The 24,291-nt window shown below is 45.9% G+C and overlaps 1 protein-coding gene across 1 annotated transcript in view; it reads right to left on the bottom strand.

The window, feature by feature from the left end:
* Positions 1-24,291, bottom strand: part of LOC115196486 (semaphorin-5B) — a 101,171-nt gene that overhangs the window by 55,887 nt on the left and 20,993 nt on the right. The window lies entirely within an intron of this gene.

Genomic DNA, 24,291 nt, shown 5'->3' with positions numbered 1-24,291 from the left:
TGCAGGGTTTGAGGAAACGGTGTGTGGTATGAAGGTAGATAAGCAGGGGTTGAGGAAACGGTGTGTGGTATGAAGGTAGATATATAGGGTTTGAGGAAACGGTGTGTGGTATGAAGGTAGATAAGCAGGGGTTGAGGAAACGGTGTGTGGTATGAAGCTAGACATATAGGGTTTGAGGAAACGGTGTGTGGTATGAAGCTAGATATGCAGGGGTTGAGGAAACGGTGTGTGGTAGGAAGGTAGATAAGCAGGGGTTGAGGAAACGGTGTGTGGTATGAAGCTAGATATGCAGGGGTTGAGGAAACGGTGTGTGGTAGGAAGGTAGATAAGCAGGGGTTGAGGAAACGGTGTGTGGTAGGAAGGTAGATAAGCAGGGGTTGAGGAAACGGTGTGTGGTAGGAAGGTAGATATGCAGGGGTTGAGGAAACGGTGTGTGGTAGGAAGGTAGATAAGCAGGGGTTGAGGAAACGGTGTGTGGTATGAAGCTAGATATGCAGGGGTTGAGGAAACGGTGTGTGGTAGGAAGGTAGATAAGCAGGGGTTGAGGAAACGGTGTGTGGTATGAAGGTAGATATGCAGGGGTTGAGGAAACGGTGTGTGGTAGGAAGGTAGATAAGCAGGGGTTGAGGAAACGGTGTGTGGTATGAAGGTAGATATGCAGGGGTTGAGGAAACGGTGTGTGGTATGAAGCTAGATATGCAGGGGTTGAGGAAACGGTGTGTGGTAGGAAGGTAGATAAGCAGGGGTTGAGGAAACGGTGTGTGGTATGAAGGTAGATAAGCAGGGGTTGAGGAAACGGTGTGTGGTATGAAGGTAGATATGCAGGAGTTGAGGAAACGGCGTGTGGTATGAAGGTAGACGTGCAGGAGTTGAGGAAACGGTGTGTGGTATGAAGGTAGATATGCAGGGGTTGAGGAAACGGTGTGTGGTATGAAGATAGACGTGCAGGGATGAGGAAACGGTGTGTGGTATGAAGCTAGACATATAGGGGTTGAGGAAACGGTGTGTGGTATGAAGATAGACGTATAGGGGTTGAGGAAACGGTGTGTGGTATGAAGGTAGACAAGCAGGAGTTGAGGAAACGGTGTGTGGTATGAAGGTAGACAAGCAGGGGTTGAGGAAACGGCGTGTGGTATGAAGCTAGACAAGCAGTGGTTGAGGAAACAGTGTTTGGTATGAAGCTAGACAAGCAGGGAGTGAGGAAACGGTGTGTGGTATGAAGCTAGACAAGCAGGGAGTGAGGAAACGGTATGTGGTATGAAGCTAGACAAGCAGGGGTTGAGGAAACAGTGTTTGGTATGAAGCTAGACAAGCAGGGAGTGAGGAAACGGTATGTGGTATGAAGCTAGACAAGCAGGGAGTGAGGAAACGGTATGTGGTATGAAGCTAGACAAGCAGGGAGTGAGGAAACGGTGTGTGGTATGAAGCTAGACAAGCAGGGAGTGAGGAAACGGTGTGTGGTATGAAGCTAGACAAGCAGGGGTTGAGGAAACAGTATCTGGTCCACCTTCATCCCCTTTAGCCGATAGAAAAGAGAACAATGGCCTATTTCCATAGAATATAATAGTTTAGTATAGAATAGTTTACAATATAATAGTTTAGTATAGAATAGTTTACAATATAATAGTTTAGTATAGAATAGTTTACAATATAATAGTTTAGTAGAGAATACTTTACAATATAATAGTTTAGTAGAGAATAGTTTACAATATAATAGTTTAGTAGAGAATAGTTTACAATATAATAGTTTAGTATAGAATAGTTTACAATATAATAGTTTAGTATAGAATAGTTTACAATATAATAGTTTAGTAGAGAATAGTTTACAATATAATAGTTTAGAATAGAATACCGGAGCACCAAGTCTAGGACCAAAAGGCTCCTCAACAGCTTCTACCCCCAAGCCATAAGACTGCTGAACAATTCATATAATCGCCACCGGACAATTTACACTGACCCCCCCTCCCTTTTGTACACTGCTGCTACTCGCAGTTTGTTTGTTACCTATGCATAGTCACTTCGCCCCCACCTACATGTACAGATTACCTCAACTAGCCTGTACCCCCGCACACTGACTCGGTACAGGTGCCCCCTGTATATAGCCTCATTGTTATTCTTATTGTGTTACTTTTTATTATTACCTTTTATTTTAGTCCACTTTGTAAATATTTTCTTCCTCTTGAACTGCACTGTTGGTTAAGGGCTTGTAAGTAAGCATTTCACGGTTGGTGGGTAGTTCTGTCATAAAGTTCGTCGTCTGAGGAGGAGAAATCATCGGACCAATATGCAGCGGTGAAATTGCTCATCTTCTTATTTATTAAAGAAAGGAAGGAAAAATACTCATACAAACAAACGACGAAAAACAGTCCTGTAAGGTGCTCAGACTATACACGGAAACAACTGCCCACAAAACCCATGAAGAAAAAACCCCTACTTAAATATGATCTCTAATCAGAGGCAACGAGGATCAGCTGCCTCCAATTAGAGATCAACCCAAAACATACACAACATAGAAATAGATAACATAGATCAAACCCAAAATACACAAAACAACCACCCCCCTGCCACGCCCTGACCATACTATAATAACAAAATAACCTCTTTACTGGTCAGGGCGTGACAGTACCCCCCCCCCCCCCCCCAAGGTGCAGACCCCGAATGCACCTCAAAAACAACAACCCACAAAACAAAAAAAACATAAAGGGAGGGTGGCCACCGTCACCGACGGTTCTTGTGCTACACCCCCCCCTTCCCAATACTCCCCTCTACGGAGGTGGCTCTGGCACCGGCTTAGTTCCCAATCTAACCTGCCCACCCCCGCAGAAGACTCTGGGTCGCATACCACTTCTGTAGGCTCTGGGTCGCAGGGCGACTCTGGCAGCTCCGGACTGGGCAGGCGAACCTGGCAGCTCCGGACTGGGCAGGCGAACCTGGCAGCTCCGGACTGGGCAGGCGAACCTGGCAGCTCTGGACTGGGCAGGCGACCCTGGCAGCTCCGGACTGGGCAGGCGCACTAGAGGCCTGATGTGTGGGGCTGGCTTTGGAGGCGCCAAACTAGTGACACGCACCTCAGGGCTAGTGCGAGGAGCAGGCACAGGACGTACTGGACTGGGCAGGCGCACTAGAGGCCTGATGCGTGGGGCTGGCTTAGGAGGCGCCAGACTAGTGACATGCACCACAGGGCTAGTGTGAGGAGCAGGAACAGGACGTACTGGACTGGGCAGGCGCACTAGAGGCCTGATGCGTGGGGCTGGCTTTGGGGGCGCCATACTAGTGACACGCATCTCAGGGCTAGTGCGAGGAGCAGGCACAGGACGTACTGGACTGGGCAGGCGCACTAGAGGCCTGATGCGTGGGGCTGGCTTTGGGGGCGCCAGACTAGTGACACGCATCTCAGGGCTAGTGCGAGGAGCAGGCACAGGACGTACTGGACTGGGCAGGCGCACTAGAGGCCTGATGCGTGGGGCTGGCTTAGGAGGCGCCAGACTAGTGACATGCACCACAGGGCTAGTGTGAGGAGCAGGAACAGGACGTACTGGACTGGGCAGGCGCACTAGAGGCCTGATGCGTGGGGCTGGCTTTGGGGGCGCCAGACTAGTGACACGCATCTCAGGGCTAGTGCGAGGAGCTGGAACAGGACGTACTGGACTGGGCAGGCGCACTAGAGGCCTGATGCGTGGGGCTGGCTTAGGAGGCGCCAGACTAGTGACAAGCACCACAGGGCTAGTGTGAGGAGCAGGAACATGACGTACTGGACTGGGCAGGCGCACTAGAGGCCTGATGCGTGGGACTGGCTTTGGGGGCGCCAGACTAGTGACACGCACCTCAGGGCTAGTGCGGGAAGCAGGAACACGGTACACTGGGTCCTGGAGATGCACTGGAGGTCTAGAGCGTACGGCCTGCACAACCCTTCCTGGCTGAGTGCTCAACCTAGCCTGGCAACGCTGAGGAGCTTTCACCGATCGCACCGGGCTTTGAATGCGTCTGGGCAATACAGTGTTCATTTCCGCATAGCTCGGTGCTTTCTTGATCCGTCGCTCCCCATAATAAGCACGGGAAGTTGGCTCAGGACTCCGACCTGACTTAGCCACACTCCCCGTGTGCTGCCTCTCGCACTTGCCAATCGGTGCGTATAACGCCTCGTAATGGCGCCGCTCCGCCTTTGCTGCCTCCAGTTCCACCTTCGGACTCTGGTACTCCCCAGCCTGCCTCCAGTTCCACCTTCGGTCTCTGGTACTCCCCAGCCTGCCTCCAGTTCCACCTTCGGTCTCTGGTACTCCCCAGCCTGCCTCCAGTTCCACCTTCGGTCTCTGGTACTCCCCAACCTGCATCCAGGGTCCTTTCCCGTCCAATATTTCCTCCCATGTCCACGACTCCAGATACCTCTCTCGCTGCTCCCTCTTCCACTGCTTGGTCCCTGGTTGGTGGGTAGTTCTGTCATAAAGTTCGTCGTCTGAGGAGGAGAAATCATCGGACCAATATGCAGCGGTGAAATTGCTCATCATCTTCTTATTTATTAAAGAAAGGAAGGAAAAATACTCATACAAACAAACGACGAAAAACAGTCCTGTAAGGTGCTCAGACTATACACGGAAACAACTGCCCACAAAACCCATGAAGAAAAAAACCCTACTTAAATATGATCTCTAATCAGAGGCAACGAGGATCAGCTGCCTCCAATTAGAGATCAACCCAAAAATACACAACATAGAAATAGAAGAACTAGAAAGGAAAACATAGAAATAGATAACATAGATCAAACCCCAAATCCCAAAACACACAAAACAAACACCCCCCTGCCACGCCCTGACCATACTATAATAACAAAATAACCTCTTTACTGGTCAGGACGTGACAACGGTAAAGTCTACACTTGTATTTGGCGCATGTGACAAATAGCGTTTGATTTGAATAGTATAGAATAGTTTAGTATAGAATAGTTTAGTATAGAATAGTATAAAATAGAATAGTATAAAATAGAATAGTCTAGAATAGAATAGTGTAGAATAGAATAGTATAAAATAGAATAGTATAGAATAGTATAAAATAGAATAGTATAGAATAGTCTAGAATAGTGTAGAATAGAATAGTATAGAATAGTATAGAATAGAATTGTATAGAATAGCATAAAATAGAATAGTATAGAATAGTATAGAATAGTCTAGAATAGAATAGTGTATATTAGTCCATCAGAGACTGACATTCTTCTTCTGTTCTGCTCCCAACACCCCCAAGACAGACAGACTCAAACATGTACACTGCATCTGTTACTGTAAACTTCTGGTGTAGTTATTCAACCGTGTGTCTCTCTTGCACGTTGTGGGCACAGATGTGGAACCCTCATTCCTCTTTAAAGATCTGGAGCAAGTGAAGGGAAAAGGATGCATCAAGCGTAAGTTGCTGCAGTCCTAAACATCTGGCCCTAGCTAGCTGCTCACAGCAGCCTCGGAGACCACTGGAGTTGGCAACTTGGCACAAGTCCAGTCTAAAACCATCTGGGTGCTTAATGCCCCACTATCACCATGGGCATCAGCAGAAGCTGGCACACACACTGTACTGTACATCACTGAGGAAAACAAACACACACACACACACACACACACACACACACACACACACACACACACACACACACACACACACAGCTGGCAGGCAGGCGGGCATGCTCCTTCTCACATCCCCTCTCTCCCCAATGTCCTTGTTGTAGTGGCTGAAGGACTGGAGAGTTTTTAACAAAGTAAAGTTGATCATTAATGTTGGCAGTGAACCATAAGAGGCGTTCAGCCACAACTGTAATGACTTGGTGCTTGGGCGCCAAGCAGCTGCCAGGGGTGTGTGTACATGATCAGAGTCAGGTATCTTGGAAGAGAAGGGAGGGTCTCCTTCTGTTGATTATGGCAGTAGATACAGCAGGTTGTCATGGTAACAACACGTATTGCTGATGGAGATGATTAGTGATGTGGATGATTATGAACAGATGCATTTTTTAAAAGAGTCTTAATTAAGAGTTTGTGATGCAGCCTATACATGTTGTACACTGAGTGTACATAACATTAGGAACACCTTCCTAATATTGAACAGCCTCAGTTCGTCGGGGCATGGACTCTACAAGGTGTTGAAAGTGTTCCACAGGGAAGCAGGCCCGTGTTGACACCAATGGATTTAACAGGCGACATCAATAAGGGATCCTAGCTTCCACCTGGATTCACCTGGTCAGTCTGTAAGGTTTTGTACACTCAGTGTATATTTAGCATTTCCTCACAGGCACAATCAATGGGCTGTAGCCCCTCACTTTGACTGTAGTGAGAGCTGAGCACATTGAGTTCCTTGTTAAAACAGAGACTGAGGTAATACATTCTTCATTGCCAACACCTTCAAATGAGAAGTCTAAACACTTCTCCATACTGAGATGTAACATCTATACATAACTGGTGGAGAACCATTAGGTAGAAGTCTAAACACTTCTCCATACTGAGATCTAACATCTGTCCATAACTGGTGGAGAGCCATTGGCTAGAAGCTGTGAGACTGTGACACAGACTACTAGGCTCTATTGTCCAGTTTGATTCATGGTTCTTCAGAACTGTATGCCATGGGCTCTGGTCCAAAGTAGTGCACTATAAAGGGAATAGGGTGCCATTTGGGATGCACCCGCTGTGTAGGGCAGCAGTGAATAAAGATCTGTTTAATGAGTGGCTTGCCTGGTCAGGACTCAGAACCAATGGCCAATTAGAGACAACAGAGGGCCTGGAGTAAAGCCTATAATCAAAGTTGTGTTGCATGATTGATTTATTGCTGGCTGGGTGGTAGGAGGGTCTGGACTGTGTCTGGGTTCCACAGCCTCTAGATCAGGTGTTTAAATACAGAGAGAGAGACGAAGCACACTCCCATACTCTGATTGGTGGGTTGAGTGTCTGGGGTATGTGTGTAATATATGGACACACCGATTCATTCCAGGGTTTTTCTTTATTTGTACTATTTTCTACATTTGTAGAATAATAGTGAAGACATCAACACTATGAAATAACACATATGGAATCATGTAGTAACCAAAAAACTGTTAAACAAATCAAAATATATTTTCTATTTGAGATTCTTCAAAGTATTTCAAGTATTTAAACACCTGACCTAGAGGCTGTGGAACCCAGATACAGTCCACACACCCACACACCTTCCCCATACACACACTCCCTCCACATGTTCTAATGAGCGTTACCCGTTCTCCTCTGGCCTGCCACAGACAGTCCTCCTACCCTATCTCATTCTCCCTCCTCTCTCTCCAGACCCCCTAAAGTCAGGTCTGTATTGACCATGTCTAATCCACCTCAATGGCCCAGACCCACAAAATCCCTCTAAAGCCTACTCCCAAACCAGGGGTGGCATCTCTAGAGCCCTCTATGATCCAGCTCCATTCAGATATGAGCCTTAACCAAAGAGAGGAAGAGAGAGTGAAAGAGACGGGGAGGGAGGGAGGAGAAAATATATAAAAGAAGACAGAACAATGTGTTATAAAAGCACATAAAGGTCCTTTATACGGATGCCAAATCCTTTTATGGACGTATCAAATGTGATGATCTGTGAAAGATGAGACAGTCTAACTACTGGGTAGAGCGAGAGATGATGTGTGAACCATGGTGAAAACCCCCTGGGAAGATGGAAGGAGTGGATAAACTCTGCGTTGGTGGCCTGTCTGGGACAGCCGTGTGACTACTGTACTGTATGTACTATATGGAACAATGAGGATGTGCTGCTAACAGTGACTTAATGACCAGTTGGTCAACAAACAGCATCTTTAAAGTCAACGCTTAATGAAGGCTTTGTAAAACCTTTATAAGGCCTTCGTAGATGCTTCACACGTTTTATAAGCAAAGTCACACTATATAACAGGTGTTAAGGATATATCTGGATATGTGGCATAACCCTTTTACCATCCTTTACATAGCATTTATTGATGAATGATCTGTGAAGCATTTGCGAATGTCTTAAAAATGTTTTAAAACGGTTGTTTGGTTAAAGTGGGACCACAGCTTTTACATGGAATGACAACGCACTCTCTCTGGAGAGGGAGCAAAGCAAGTCATGGCAGACAGAATCTATCCCCCCTTTCTCTCACAGCCATGAGATGCTTTACATGTTTTTGGCCAATGAAAGTCTAGACTCAACAACTACCACACCATGCTGGCAGTTCCCTGAAATGTGCCTGTTAAAGGTTTCAGAATGTTAACTATTTCACTTATGGCTAATTCTCCGAGAAGTGTTCCTTCTATCAATCTATTACTAACATTGTAACTACATTAGCACTTGGTTGTACAGGGCTTTCAGCAGACTCTGAACTAATGCCTCATTTGGGAAATTAAATGTTGGTTTTATGGACGAAACGGAATGGAATTAAAAGGATTTGGAGAGCAACAAATAGCCAGGACCTGGAGTGAAGTTTGAAGAAAAAGTATAAATCTGATAAACCAGTTAATGTGTGTGAAATGACATCGCAATATATACCATTATGCTGCTACCTTTATACCCCATTATGCTGCTACCTTTACACACCATTATGCTGCTACCTTTACACACCATTATGCTGCTACCTTTATACCCCATTATGCTGCTACCTTTACACACCATTATGCTGCTACCTTTATACACCATTATGCTGCTATCTTTATACACCATTATGCTGCTATCTTTATACACCATTATGCTGCTATCTTTATACACCATTATGCTGCTGCCTTTATACCCCATTATGCTGCTACCTTTACACACCATTATGCTGCTGCCTTTATACCCCATTATGCTGCTACCTTTATACACCATTATGCTGCTGCCTTTATACCCCATTATGCTGCTATCTTTATACACCATTATGCTGATACCTTTACACACCATTATGCTGATACCTTTATACACCCTTATGCTGCTACCTTTATACACCATTATGCTGCTGCCTTTATACACCATTATGCTGCTACCTTTATACACCATTATGCTGCTACCTTTATACACCATTATGCTGCTACCTTTATACACCATTATGCCGCTACCTTTACACACCATTATGCTGCTACCTTTATACACCATTATGCTGCTGCCTTTATACACCATTATGCTGCTGCCTTTATACCCCATTATGCTGCTATCTTTATACACCATTATGCTGCTACCTTTATACACCATTATGATAATATATTTTGGTCAGGGCTCCCTTGAAAAATAGATTCCTATCGCAATGATAATAAATAAATACAATGCACTTCTCATAATGAAAACTCTTTATGAGACTAAAACGCTACGTTTTCCTGAATGTTTCCTGAATAAAAAACAAAAAAACGAATTGTATTCACTTCATGTAATCTCAGAAAAGAGAAAGCACACGTGTGGACCAAAAAAAAGCATACACTTACAGATACTTACCTGGACAAAACAAGTATACACTTAGATACTTACATGTCCAAAACAAGTATACACTTAGATACTTACATGGACAAAACAAGTATACACTTACAGATACTTACCTGGACAAAACAAGTATACACTTAGATACTTACATGTCCAAAACAGGTATACACTTACAGATACTTACATGGACAAAACAAGTATACACTTAGATACTTACATGTCCAAAACAAGTATACACTTAGATACTTACATGTCCAAAACAAGTATACACTTACAGATACTTACATGGACAAAACAAGTATACACTTAGATACTTACATGTCCAAAACAGGTATACACTTACAGATACTTACCTGGACAAAACAAGTATACACTTACAGATACTTACATGTCCAAAACAGGTATACACTTACAGATACTTACCTGGACAAAACAAGTATACACTTAGATACTTACATGTCCAAAACAGGTATACACTTACAGATACTTACATGTCCAAAACAGGTATACACTTAGATACTTACATGTCCAAAACAAGTAAACATCTTATGTTCTCCAGTCCCAGTCCAGGCTCCAGTGGCCTGCTACTAACTGCTCTTTCCCCAGATGTTTCCCTGTAAATCACCAGTGTGTAAGTCTTTATTGATTTCCTGCCCTGACCTGTTGTGTTCTGCCGTTCCCTCTAATGCTGTAGCTAAACACCGACCTGTGAAGTCTCCCCTCACACTCACTCTGTCCCGGCTAAAAGGCTGCTCCTACTGGCAGGCTACCACGACTTGTCCCTGTTTTAACTCAACCTAACAGTCTACATGCTGGCAAGGTGTCTGTTTAAAACCACATAAACAAGATCGCTTTGCTAATCTGATCAGTGAGTGGAGTAGGATCATTTATTTCATTCTTTCGTTAAGAAAGCAGGGAGCCTCGTCTCTGCTGGACATGGACAACAGAGTACCTTTCCATATCCACACCATTACTATCAAGCAACATCTTCAAACACACATTTACATGACAACAATGAGATGAATCAGTGAGATATTCTTTGAATTAATGATATATTGTACTTTAGAAACTGGGTGGTTTGAGCCCTGAATTCTGATTGGCTGAAAGCCATGGTATATCACACCGTATACCATGGGTATGTGAAAACGTTTAGTTTTACTGCTCTAATTACGTTGGTAACCAGTTTATCATAGCAATAAGGTTCCTCGGGGGTCTGTGATATATGGCCAATATACCCCGACTAAGGGCTGTGTCCAGGCACTCTGCATTGCGTCGAAACTACGAACAGCCCTTAGCCGTGGTATATTGGCCCTATACCACACCTCCTCTGGCCTTATTGCTTAAGTATATTATAGGGCTAAGACTGTGAATGTTGTATCAGACAGTATGCAGTCTTATACAATGGGTGAGTCTAATCCTGGATGCTGATTGGCTAAAACCGTATTCCAGCTGGTGTCTAATCCACAAGTTACCACCGGCTAAATCTATGATGTTGAAATGCCTATTTACTCTGTTCCATCTGACTGTGCAATCCACTGTCTCATCAGCCCAGCCAGGCAATTTATATACTAGATCTACCCTGTAAAAAGCATCTAGACATTATCTCCCATTTCTTTTAGACTAACATTTGGTTTTCAACAGCGCAGACTTGTAATAAACTTGCTGTCTGTCTCTCTGACATTTCCAACATTGTTTCAATATTGAAATTTGATCTCCAGGTGTACTAGGGTAATGAATATGTCGGGAGTCGGGTCAAAACAGACAGACTGGCAGCTTCTCTCAGCCAGCTGAAATCAGGAATCAGGAAAAATGTATGGACATATACAAAGAAATGCAGTTAGTTTGCTGTCATTCCAGCTTCAGTTTTAAGTGATTGTGTTAGCTGTGTAGTTGGCTAGCTCCTCTGAACAGTGTCCTGGAGAGAGAGCAAATGTTCTATGTCAGGCGAAATTGCTCATCATTAGCTCGTTGTTATAGATGTATCCCAAAAAAATCACTAGACAACAGCTTAAACAAACACAAACGCAGCTACTTTGCTATTATTCTAGCTGCACGTGACTGTGTTCGCCAAATTTGGCAAGCTAGCAAGCAAGGTATAAGAACGTTGCCAGCCATCATTAGAACGAACAACTCCATAGATTTAGAACAAAGAAACTTAACGACTGGGTCAGGCAACCGAACCGATAGAACAAACGACCAGTCGGCTTGGGTAGGAACCCTAGATTTGTGTCGGGACTATATATCATGGAAGGATCAAATAGTACGAATACATTCATCAAAATAATGTTTTTAATGAAAATATGTCCGTCATTATTTGAATATGTTGGTAACTCGTAGTATAAAAGTGAAAATGCCCTCGAAGCCGGTGTTTGGAGGATATATTGGCACAACTTTGTCTTGGGCCTAACAACACCTGTGCCAATATTCCCTGCAAACACCGGCTTCGAACTTTATTTGCCACATGCGCCGAATACAACAAGTGTAGACTTTACCGTGAAATGCTTACTTACAAGCCCTTAACCAACAGTGCAGTTCAAGAGGAAGAAAATATTTACCAAGTCGGCTAAAATAAAAAGTCATAATAAAAAGTAATACAATAAGAATAACAATAATGAGGCTATATACAGGGGGCACCTGTACCGAGTCAGTGTGCGGGGGTAGAGGGTAGTTGAGGTCATCTGTACATGTAGGTGGGGGATTATGCATAGATAACAAATAAATAGCACGTAGCAGCAGTGTACTATGTAAATTGCCGTGAGGTAGCAGAGAAAACAGTCTATAACTTAACTTAACTATGTATTTTCTCATCTGGGACATTATGCCACATCAATAGTACATTTAAGTGTTTCAAAATATCGAGGAACAACAGCCAAAGGCAATCTACAGATATAAGATCTCAATTTAACCAGTTTCTCACAGCAGGAAAATATTGATGCAGCAACAGGGTGATCAAATTAAGATCCGACATCTATACATGCCTCCCATTCAAGCCTTTATGTACCTTCCACAAAAACCAACAATACAGCAAAACAGCATGATAACATTGGTCTTTTTGACTTCTAAAGGCTTGATGCAAGTCTCTATCTACCTTGTGCTTCAGAGTGGTACAGCTGAGCCTGGATAATGGTCCCTGTCTCCCTGGTCCCTGAGTCCCTGCATCCCTGAGTCACTGCATCCCTGAGTCCCTGGTCTCTATCTCCCTGGTCCCCGTCTCCCTGGTCCCCTTCTCCCTGGTCCCCGTCTCCCTGGTCCCCATCTCCCTGAGTCACTGCATCCCTGAGTCCCTGGTCTCTATCTCCCTGGTCCCCGTCTCCCTGGTCCCCATCTCCCTGGTCCCCATCTCCCTGGTCCCTGCATCCCTGAGTCCCTGGTCCCTGTCTCCCTGGTCCCTGTCTCCCTGGTCCCTGTCTCCCTTGTCCCTGTCTCCCTTGTTCCTGTCTCCCTGGTCCCTGTCTCCCTGTCTCCCTGGTCCCCATCTCCCTGGTCCCTGCATCCCTGAGTCCCTGGTCCCTGTCTCCCTGGTCCCTGTCTCCCTGGTCCCTGTCTCCCTGGTCCCCATCTCCCTGGTACCTGCATCCCTGAGTCCCTGTCTCCCTGGTCCCTGTCTCCCTGGTCCCCATCTCCCTGGTCCCTGCATCCCTGAGTCCCTGGTCCCTGTCTCCCTGGTCCCCGTCTCCCTGGTCCCTGTCTCCCTGGTCCCCGTCTCCCTGGTCCCTGTCTCCCTGCTCCCCATCTCCCTGGTCCCTGCATCCCTGAGTCCCTGTCTCCCTGGTCCCCGTCTCCCTGGTCCCCATCTCCCTGGTCCCCATCTCCCTGGTCCCTGCATCCCTGAGTCCCTGGTCCCTGTCTCCCTGGTCCCTGTCTCCCTGGTCCCTGTCTCCCTGGTCCCCATCTCCCTGGTCCCTGCATCCCTGAGTCCCTGGTCTCTATCTCCCTGGTCCCCGTCTCCCTGGTCCCCATCTCCCTGGTCCCCATCTCCCTGGTCCCTGCATCCCTGAGTCCCTGGTCCCTGTCTCCCTGGTCCCTGTCTCCCTGGTCCCTGTCTCCCTTGTCCCTGTCTCCCTTGTTCCTGTCTCCCTGGTCCCTGTCTCCCTGTCTCCCTGGTCCCCATCTCCCTGGTCCCTGCATCCCTGAGTCCCTGGTCCCTGTCTCCCTGGTCCCTGTCTCCCTGGTCCCTGTCTCCCTGGTCCCCATCTCCCTGGTACCTGCATCCCTGAGTCCCTGTCTCCCTGGTCCCTGTCTCCCTGGTCCCCATCTCCCTGGTCCCTGCATCCCTGAGTCCCTGGTCCCTGTCTCCCTGGTCCCCGTCTCCCTGGTCCCTGTCTCCCTGGTCCCCGTCTCCCTGGTCCCTGTCTCCCTGCTCCCCATCTCCCTGGTCCCTGCATCCCTGAGTCCCTGTCTCCCTGGTCCCCGTCTCCCTGGTCCCCATCTCCCTGGTCCCCATCTCCCTGGTCCCTGCATCCCTGAGTCCCTGGTCCCTGTCTCCCTGGTCCCTGTCTCCCTGGTCCCTGTCTCCCTGGTCCCCATCTCCCTGGTCCCTGCATCCCTGAGTCCCTGGTCCCTGTCTCCCTGGTCCCTGTCTCCCTGGTCCCCATCTCCCTGGTCCCTGCATCCCTGAGTCCCTGGTCCCTGTCTCCCTGGTCCCTGTCTCCCTGGTCCCCATCTCCCTGGTCCCTGCATCCCTGAGTCCCTGGTCCCTGTCTCCCTGAGTCCCCGTCTCCCTGGTCCCCGTCTCCCTGCTCCCCATCTCCCTGGTCCCCGTCTCCCTGCTCCCCATCTCCCTGGTCCCCGTCTCCCTGGTCCCCATCTCCCTGGTCCCTGTCTCCCTGGTCCCCGTCTCCCTGCTCCCCATCTCCCTGGTCCCCGTCTCCCTGGTCCCCATCTCCCTGGTCCCTGTCTCCCTGCTCCCCATCTCCCTGGTCCCCATCTCCCTGGTCCCCGTCTCCCTGGTCCCCGTCTCCCTGGTCCCGGAGTCACTCAGCTAATGGCTGCTATCAGGCAGAAGAGAGCATTCAGCCCAGGATTCAGACTGACACCTTCCTACAGTGGCTGCGTCCCAAAGGGCACCGTGACCCAACATCAGCATCTAATGTCAACCTCAGGTCATTGTGTGGGTGGGTCTGTTCAGTTCTTTCGTCACTGTGCCCCTGATCCAACCGAGAGAATGAACTGGACTCTGGAGACCGAAGGCCCTGGCTGCAACCTGCTGGGTGCTCAGCAGTTGTGAACTTGTGATGATTAATGAACCAACTCGTGCTGCCATTCAATTGCTGAACTTGCCTTTGTTGCTAGAAGAGCTCTGGCTGTGAGAGGGGGCAGAGAGACAGAGAGAGGGAGAGAGACAGACAGACAGAGGCACAGAGGGGCAGAGAGAGGCAGACCCAGGCCAGGCCCAATGTTCTGACCGCTTTGTTCGTTGACTTGAATAGGGGAACAGGTGTCAGCTCCCTCCAGTTTTTTTTGTACTGAATGACGGCAACTTCTTGACACGTAAATGACGCAATTACAAGGGGACTGAGGCTGGGTAATTGGGTAGCAGATTGACAAGGGTTTCGCCCCAATCAGACCAGTGTTCAAATAGTGTTTGTTTTCTTTCAAATGCTGTGAGGGTTTGATTGAGCCTTCCCGGAGATGCCAGATGGACGGGGTTTGCAGTTTGCTCTTTTGGGACTATTTTGTTAATTACATTGTGCCAGGCAAGCTCAATCAAGCACAGCTAAAGTATTTGAAAGAAAACTAATACTATTTGAAGCCAGGTCTGTTGCCAATCCAAATCTCTCTCTCTCACACACACACACACACACACACACACACACACACACACACACACACACACACACACACACACACACACACACACACACACACACGGGATTATGAGCGTGTGTGACAGCTCTGAGGGTGCCTCTGTGTTTCCCACGCTCCCCGGGGAGAACCCCACGCTCCCCGGGGAGAACCCCACGCTCCCCGGGGAGAACCCCACGCTCCCCGGGGAGAACCCCACGCTCCCAGGGGAGAACCCCACGCTCCCCGGGGAGACCGTAGTACTACGTGGCTGTGTACCCCACCAGACATGCCACCAGGGGTGTTTTCACAGTCCCCAGGTCCAGAACAAATTCAAGGAAACGTACAGTATTATACAGAGCCATGAGTGCATGGAACTCCCTTCCATCTTATATAGAGCAAGTGAACCACAAACCTCAAAAAACAAATAAAGCAACACCTCACAGCACAATGCCTCTCCCCCATGTTACCTACTGGTTGTGTGTATGTACTGACATGTTACCTACTGGTTGTGTGTACTGACATGTGACCTACTGGTTGTGTGTATGTACTGACATGTGACCTACTGGTTGTGTGTATGTACTGACATGTGACCTACTGGTTGTATGTACTGACATGTGACCTACTGGTTGTGTGTATGTACTGACATGTGACCTACTGGTTGTGTGTATGTACTGACATGTGACCTACTGGTTGTGTGTATGTACTGACATGTGACCTACTGGTTGTATGTACTGACATGTGACCTACTGGTTGTGTGTAAGTACTGACATGTGACCTCCTGGTTGTGTGTATGTACTGACATGTGACCTACTGGTTGTGTGTACTGACATGTGACCTACTGGTTGTGTGTAAGTACTGACATGTGACCTACTGGTTGTGTGTATGTACTGACATGTGACCTACTGGTTGTGTGTATGTACTGACATGTGACCTACTGGTTGTGTGTAAGTACTGACATGTGACCTACTGGTTGTGTGTATGAACAGACATGTGACCTACTGGTTGTATGTACTGACATGTAATCTACTGGTTGTGTGTATGTACTGACATGTGACCTACTGGTTGTATGTACTGACATGTGACCTACTGGTTGTATGTACTGACATGTGACCTCCTGGTTGTATGTACTGACATGTGGCCTACTGGTTGTATGTACTGACATGTAATCTACTGGTTGTGTGTATGTACTGACATGTGACCTACTGGTTGTGTGTATGTACTGACATGTGACCTACTGGTTGTATGTACTGACATGTGACCTACTGGTTGTGTGTACTGACATGTGACCTACTGGTTGTATGTACTGACATGTGACCTACTGGTTGTATGTACTGACATGTGACCTACTGGTTGTATGTACTGACATGTGACCTACTGGTTGTATGTACTGACATGTGACCTACCGGTTGTGTGTATGTACTGACATGTGACCTACTGGTTGTGTGTATGTACTGACATGTGACCTACTGGTTGTATGTACTGACATGTGACCTACTGGTTGTATGTACTGACATGTGACCTACTGGTTGTATGTACTGACATCTGACCTACTGGTTGTGTGTACTGACATGTGACCTACTGGTTGTATGTACTGACATGTGACCTACTGGTTGTATGTACTGACATCTGACCTACTGGTTGTGTGTATGTACTGACATGTGACCTACTGGTTGTGTGTAAGTACTGACATGTGACCTACTGGTTGTGTGTAAGTACTGACATGTAATCTACTGGTTGTGTGTATGTACTGACATCTGACCTACTGGTTGTATGTACTGACATGTGACCTACTGGTTGTGTGTAAGTACTGACATGTAATCTACTGGTTGTGTGTATGTACTGACATGTGACCTACTGGTTGTGTGTAAGTACTGACATGTAATCTACTGGTTGTGTGTATGTACTGACATCTGACCTAATTGTTGTATGTACTGACATGTGACCTACTGGTTGTATGTATGTACTGACATGTGACCTACTGGTTGTGTGTATGTACTGACATGTGACCTACTGGTTGTGTGTATGTACTGACATGTGACCTACTGGTTGTGTGTACTGACATGTGACCTACTGGTTGTGTGTACTGGCATGTGACCTACTGGTTGTGTGTAAGTACTGACATGTGACCTACTGGTTGTGTGTAAGTACTGACATGTGACCTACTGGTTGTGTGTATGAACAGACATGTGACCTACTGGTTGTAAGTACTGACATGTGACCTACTGGTTGTGTGTATGAACAGACATGTGACCTACTGGTTGTATGTACTGACATGTGACCTACTGGTTGTGTGTATGTACTGACATGTGACCTACTGGTTGTATGTACTGACATGTGACCTACTGGTTGTGTGTAAGTACTGACATGTGACCTACTGGTTGTATGTACTGACATGTGACCTACTGGTTGTGTGTATGAACAGACATGTGACCTACTGGTTGTATGTACTGACATGTGACCTACTGGTTGTGTGTATGTACTGACATGTGACCTACTGGTTGTGTGTATGTACTGACATGTGACCTACTGGTTGTATGTACTGACATGTGACCTACTGGTTGTATGTACTGACATGTGACCTCCTGGTTGTATGTACTGACATGTGGCCTACTGGTTGTATGTACTGACATGTAATCTACTGGTTGTGTGTATGTACTGACATGTGACCTACTGGTTGTGTGTATGTACTGACATGTGACCTACTGGTTGTATGTACTGACATGTGACCTACTGGTTGTGTGTACTGACATGTGACCTACTGGTTGTATGTACTGACATGTGACCTACTGGTTGTATGTACTGACATGTGACCTACTGGTTGTATGTACTGACATGTGACCTACTGGTTGTATGTACTGACATGTGACCTACTGGTTGTATGTACTGACATCTGACCTACTGGTTGTGTGTACTGACATGTGACCTACTGGTTGTATGTACTGACATGTGACCTACTGGTTGTATGTACTGACATCTGACCTACTGGTTGTGTGTATGTACTGACATGTGACCTACTGGTTGTGTGTAAGTACTGACATGTGACCTACTGGTTGTGTGTAAGTACTGACATGTAATCTACTGGTTGTGTGTATGTACTGACATCTGACCTACTGGTTGTATGTACTGACATGTGACCTACTGGTTGTGTGTAAGTACTGACATGTAATCTACTGGTTGTGTGTATGTACTGACATGTGACCTACTGGTTGTGTGTAAGTACTGACATGTAATCTACTGGTTGTGTGTATGTACTGACATCTGACCTACTGGTTGTATGTACTGACATGTGACCTACTGGTTGTGTGTATGTACTGACATGTGACCTACTGGTTGTGTGTACTGACATGTGACCTACTGGTTGTGTGTACTGGCATGTGACCTACTGGTTGTGTGTAAGTACTGACATGTGACCTACTGGTTGTGTGTAAGTACTGACATGTGACCTACTGGTTGTGTGTATGAACAGACATGTGACCTACTGGTTGTAAGTACTGACATGTGACCTACTGGTTGTGTGTATGAACAGACATGTGACCTACTGGTTGTATGTACTGACATGTGACCTACTGGTTGTGTGTATGTACTGACATGTGACCTACTGGTTGTATGTACTGACATGTGACCTACTGGTTGTGTGTATGTACTGACATGTGACCTACTGGTTGTGTGTATGTACTGACATGTGACCTACTGGTTGTATGTACTGACATGTGACCTACTGGTTGTGTGTAAGTACTGACATGTGACCTACTGGTTGTATGTACTGACATGTGATCTACTGGTTGTGTGTAAGTACTGACATGTGACCTACTGGTTGTATGTACTGACATGTGACCTACTGGTTCTGTGTATGTACTGACATGTGACCTACTGGTTGTGTGTATGTACTGACATGTGACCTACTGGTTGTGTGTATGTACTGACATGTAATCTACTGGTTGTGTGTATGTACTGACATGTAATCTACTGGTTGTGTGTATGTACTGACATGTAATCTACTGGTTGTGTGTATGTACTGACATGTAATCTACTGGTTGTGTGTATGTACTGACATGTGACCTACTGGTTGTGTGTATGTACTGACATGTGACCTACTGGTTGTGTGTATGTAATGACATGTGACCTAGTGGTTGTGTGTATGTACTGACATGTGACCTACTGGTTGTGTGTATGTACTGACATGTGACCTACTGGTTGTGTGTATGTACTGACATGTAATCTACTGGTTGTGTGTATGTACTGACATGTAATTTACTGGTTGTGTGTATGTACTGACATGTAATCTACTGGTTGTGTGTATGTACTGACATGTAATCTACTGGTTGTGTGTATGTACTGACATGTAATCTACTGGTTGTGTGTATGTACTGACATGTAATCTACTGGTTGTGTGTATGTACTGACATGGGACCTACTGGTTGTGTGTAAGTACTGACATGTGACCTACTGGTTGTGTGTATGTACTGACATGTGACCTACTGGTTCTGTGTATGCACACACACACACGCTACATGTTAATGTTTTTAAATGTATGTAAATTGTAAAGTCTTTTGTCTGTAATGTATTTTTCGTTCTGTGTCGGACCCCAGTTAGAATAGCGGTCCCCATTGGCGTGGGCTAATGGGAGATCCTAATCAAATCAAACCACAACTCATGAACTCCACTGAACTGGTTGTCAATTAACATGGAAGACCAAACTGACCCACCCCCTCCATAAGCCTGCGCAGCACGTACTAGCTGTGTGTTTGTGTGTCTGCGTGTGTGTGGGGCGTATGTGTGTGTGCGTCTGTCTGCCATGTAATGATTTCTACAAAGTAAATAAACATGAGATAATCATGAAAGTTAACCATGTGAATTACTGGTAGAAGAGATTTCGAGGTGATGTCGCTCAGCCTGCTCAATCCTGGTCTGTCTTCTACTACGACTCTCCCTGTCAGCTAAGCACATTATTTGAAGACAAATAACCTTTTGGTGGGAAGGAATAAACAACGTTTTAGGAAGTGGACAAACATGCTAATCTAAAACAGGAGATTAGTTTTATTTTAAATGTCACTGTGTTACGTGAGCTGTTTAAAAACTCTGTTCTGTCTTAACAGACCCCCTCTCTAAACCAGACCCCTCTCTACCAGATCCCTCTCTAAACCAGATCCCTCTCTAAACCAGATCCCTCTCTAAACCAGACCCCTCTCTAAACCAGACCCCGCTCTACCAGATCCCTCTCTAAACCAGACCCCCTCTCTACCAGATCCCTCTAAACCAAACCCCTCTCTACCAGATCCCTCTCTAAGCCAGACCCCATCTCTAACAGACCCCATCTCTTTAACAGACCCCATCTCTTCAACAGACCCCTCCCTAAACCAGACTCCCTCTCTATAATGTGCCCCCTCTCTATAACAGACCCCCTCTCTAAACCAGACCCCCTCTCTATAACAGACCCCCTCTTTATAACAGACCCCCTCTCTAAACCAGACCCCTCTCTAAACCAGACCCCCTCTCTATAATAGACCCTCTCTATAGCAGACCTCCTCTCTAAACCAGACCCCCTCTCTATAACAGACCCCTCTCTCAGACCAGTCCTCCTCTCTATAACAGACCCCCTCTCCATAACAGACCCCCTCTCTATAACATACCCCCACTCTATTACAGACCCCCTCTCTACACCAGACCCCCTCTCCAAGACCAGACCCCCTCTTTATACCAGACCTCCTCTCTATACCAGACCCCCTCTCTCAAGCAAACACCCTCTTTATAACAGACCTCTCTATAACAGTCCCCCTCTCTATACCAAACCCCCTCTCTATAACAGATCCCCTCTCTATACCATACCCCCTCTTCCTACCAGACACCCTCTCTATAACAGACCCCCTCTCTATAACAGACCCCCTCTCTAAACCAGACCCCCTCTCTATAACAGATCCCCTCTCTATAAGAGACCCCCTCTCCAAGACCAGACCCCCTCTTTATACCAGACCTCCTCTCTATACCAGACCCCCTCTCTCAAGCAAACACCCTCTTTATAACAGACCTCTCTATAACAGTCCCCCTCTCTATACCAAACCCCCTCTCTATAACAGATCCCCTCTCTATACCATACCCCCTCTTCCTACCAGACCCCCTCTCTATAACAGACCCCCTCTCTACAACAGACCCCCTCTCTAAACCAGACCCCCTCTCTATAACAGACCCCCTCTCTATAACAGACCCCCTCTCTATACCAGACACCCTCTCTATAACAGACCCCCTCTCTATAACAGACCCCCTCTCTATAACAGAACCCCTCTCTGTACCAGACCATTCTCTATAACAGACTCCCCCTCTATAACAGACCCCCTCTCTATAACAGACCCCCTCTCTATAACAGACCCCCTCTCTATAACAGACTCCCTCTCTATAGCAGACCTCCTCTCTATAGCAGACCCCCTCTCTATAACAGACTCCCTCTCTATGACAGACTCCCTCTCTATGACAGACTCCCTCTCTATGACAGACTCCCTCTCTATAGCAGACCCCCTCTCTATAGCAGACCTGTTCTCTATAGCAGACCTCCTCTCTATAACAGACCCTCTTTCTATAACAGACCCCCTCTCTATAGCAGACCCCCTCTCTATAGCAGACCCCCTCTCTATAGCAGACCCCCTCTTCATAATAGACCCCCTCTCCATAATACAGATACATTCTCCATAAAGCCTACATACAACCAACCTAGGCCCTGTTCAGTGGGGAAGAAAATGTTAGTGGAATGACAAGAAATGATCTGAACTCCTCCAATAACAACACATATTTTTCATTTTCAACTGCAAAACATTTTGCTATGCTGGTTCCCGCTGAACGCAACCTAGTATAATTGGAGCCAAGTGGGCTGTTCAGAAACATCGTGGGATGGTTCAGTTCTCACAGTTCAGTCAGGCATGTTAACCATCACATCGTTTAACCAAGGAATCTTTCACCCACATGATCTTTAACCTAGCCCACTAACTATAACCACTTAGCCGTTCTTTAGAACAACAAATCATTTTTTCCCTTTCCTTCCCTCCAGGCCTCCACCTACATAAATCATTCCATAGATATATCATTCCATACATAAATCATTCCATAGATATATCATTCCATATATAAATCATTCCATAGATATATCATTCCATAGATATATCATTCCATACATAAATCATTCCATAGATATATCATTCCATACATAAATCATTCCATAGATATATCATTCCATACATAAATCATTCCATAGATATATCATTCCATACATAAATCATTCCATAGATATATCATTCCATACATAAATCATTCCATAGATATATCATTCCATAGATATATCATTCCGTAGATATTTAATTCCATAGCTATATCATTCCGTAGATATATCATTCCATACATAAATCATTCCGTAGATATTTAATTCCATAGATATATCATTCCGTAGATATTTAATTCCATAGCTATATAATTCCGTAGATATTTAATTCCGTAGATATATCATTCCAAGCTTAACATGCAGTTGTATAACGCTGAAATCTCTCTCTCACTAACCATCCATTGTAATGGAATCATATTCACAGAGGATACACATGGTAAGCAAAACGGACATTGTGGACACGTTCCTCTGCCCAGGTGTTGTTGATACTTGCCAGAGCTTACAACACCTGGATAGGTATTTTACCTATCAGCTAACCATCACATGTTATAGCAATCTGGTGGCCTACGGCATAGTCGATGACGTGACACACAACCATTGGGTTTGGGGAAAAGGCGTTCGTCACGGCTCAACCCTGCAACCAGGAAACAGCCATTGTAGCCGAACCCTGATCGATCTATAGAACTGCCCAGTTGTTGACTGAGCGGACTGGTGGGAGTTTCTAAAACTAATGCAGATCCATCACGTCAATGAAGCCTCACAATTTCCTAATTCAGATGTCTTTCCTCTGTTTTCTCTGCAGTAGAGAGAATACAATGACCCTTCAGGTGACCGTGAGGTCTCTGTGTTGGACACTACACTCAACACTTGTTCATGCTCAGTCACATTACCAGATTACTAAAATGACACAAACGTTCCTGACTGTGATATACTGACCCCCTATGTCTATGTGGTCCTGTCTTGATGTTTTATAGGGACTCCCTATGTCTATGTGGTCCTGTCTTGGTGTTTTTGCTTACTGTCTATATTATAATATTATCTATATCTATAATATATTTAATATATTCTGTATTAGAGCACAATAAGAAAAGGGAAAAGTTATTTGCTTCCTAATTTAGGAGCCACTCCTCTCTGGGAAGAATTGGACTCCTTCCAAACATGATTAAAAGGAATGGGCAGGACCCCACTGGCCCCGTAACCCCCAAATTCCACCCGGAACAAAGAGGGTCGCAAAACAACAGCCCTCCTCCTAAACACATCGCTCTAAAATAAACTTCTGGGCTTCCTCAACCCTCACTGCCCAACTAAGCTGCTGTATGGGGCTGTATTATCAGGTTACAGCTAACTAATAAAACCCAAACCCTCAGAGTCTGAACAGGGGTGTCCCACATTCTGTTAGGTCAACTCAAATGTGACTATAAATATTTCCTCAACGCCAAGAAATGTCTGAGGCAGTGTGATGTTTTTTTTGGTATTTTTTCCCTCCAAGATCCTTGCTCCTCGTCTGAAAGCCTCCTCTGTTTGACTTGCCAAGTATCTGCCAATGGTGGCTCTCTTTTACAAGTGAATGGACTCAGTTTAGCCACAGTTAAAAGACACACTAACATGCCATGGCCGGACCACAATGGCTGTGTGGGTCATTTGCCAAAGCTAATGATGCTACTTTGGCTGGACTAGCCTAGGAGACTAGGGAGGGAGATAACCGAATGAGAAACAGGACTAGACTAGGGGGAGATAACCGAATGATAAACAGGACTAGACTGGGAAGAGATAACAGAATGATAAACAGGGCTAGACTAGGGGATGAGATAACAGAATGATAAACATGACTAGACTAGGGGGGAGATAACAGAATGATAAACAGGACTAGACTGGGGAGAGATAACAGAATGATAAACAGGACTAGACTAGGGGGGAGATAATATAATGATAAACAGGACTAGACTAGGGGGAGATAACAGAAT

The sequence above is a fragment of the Salmo trutta genome, chromosome 6 (assembly GCF_901001165.1).
Source record: "Salmo trutta chromosome 6, fSalTru1.1, whole genome shotgun sequence".
In the NCBI taxonomy this organism is placed as follows: Eukaryota; Metazoa; Chordata; class Actinopteri; order Salmoniformes; family Salmonidae; genus Salmo; species Salmo trutta.
The sequence above is the reverse complement of the archived record's forward strand: the minus strand, read 5'-3'. Positions and strand labels throughout refer to the sequence as shown.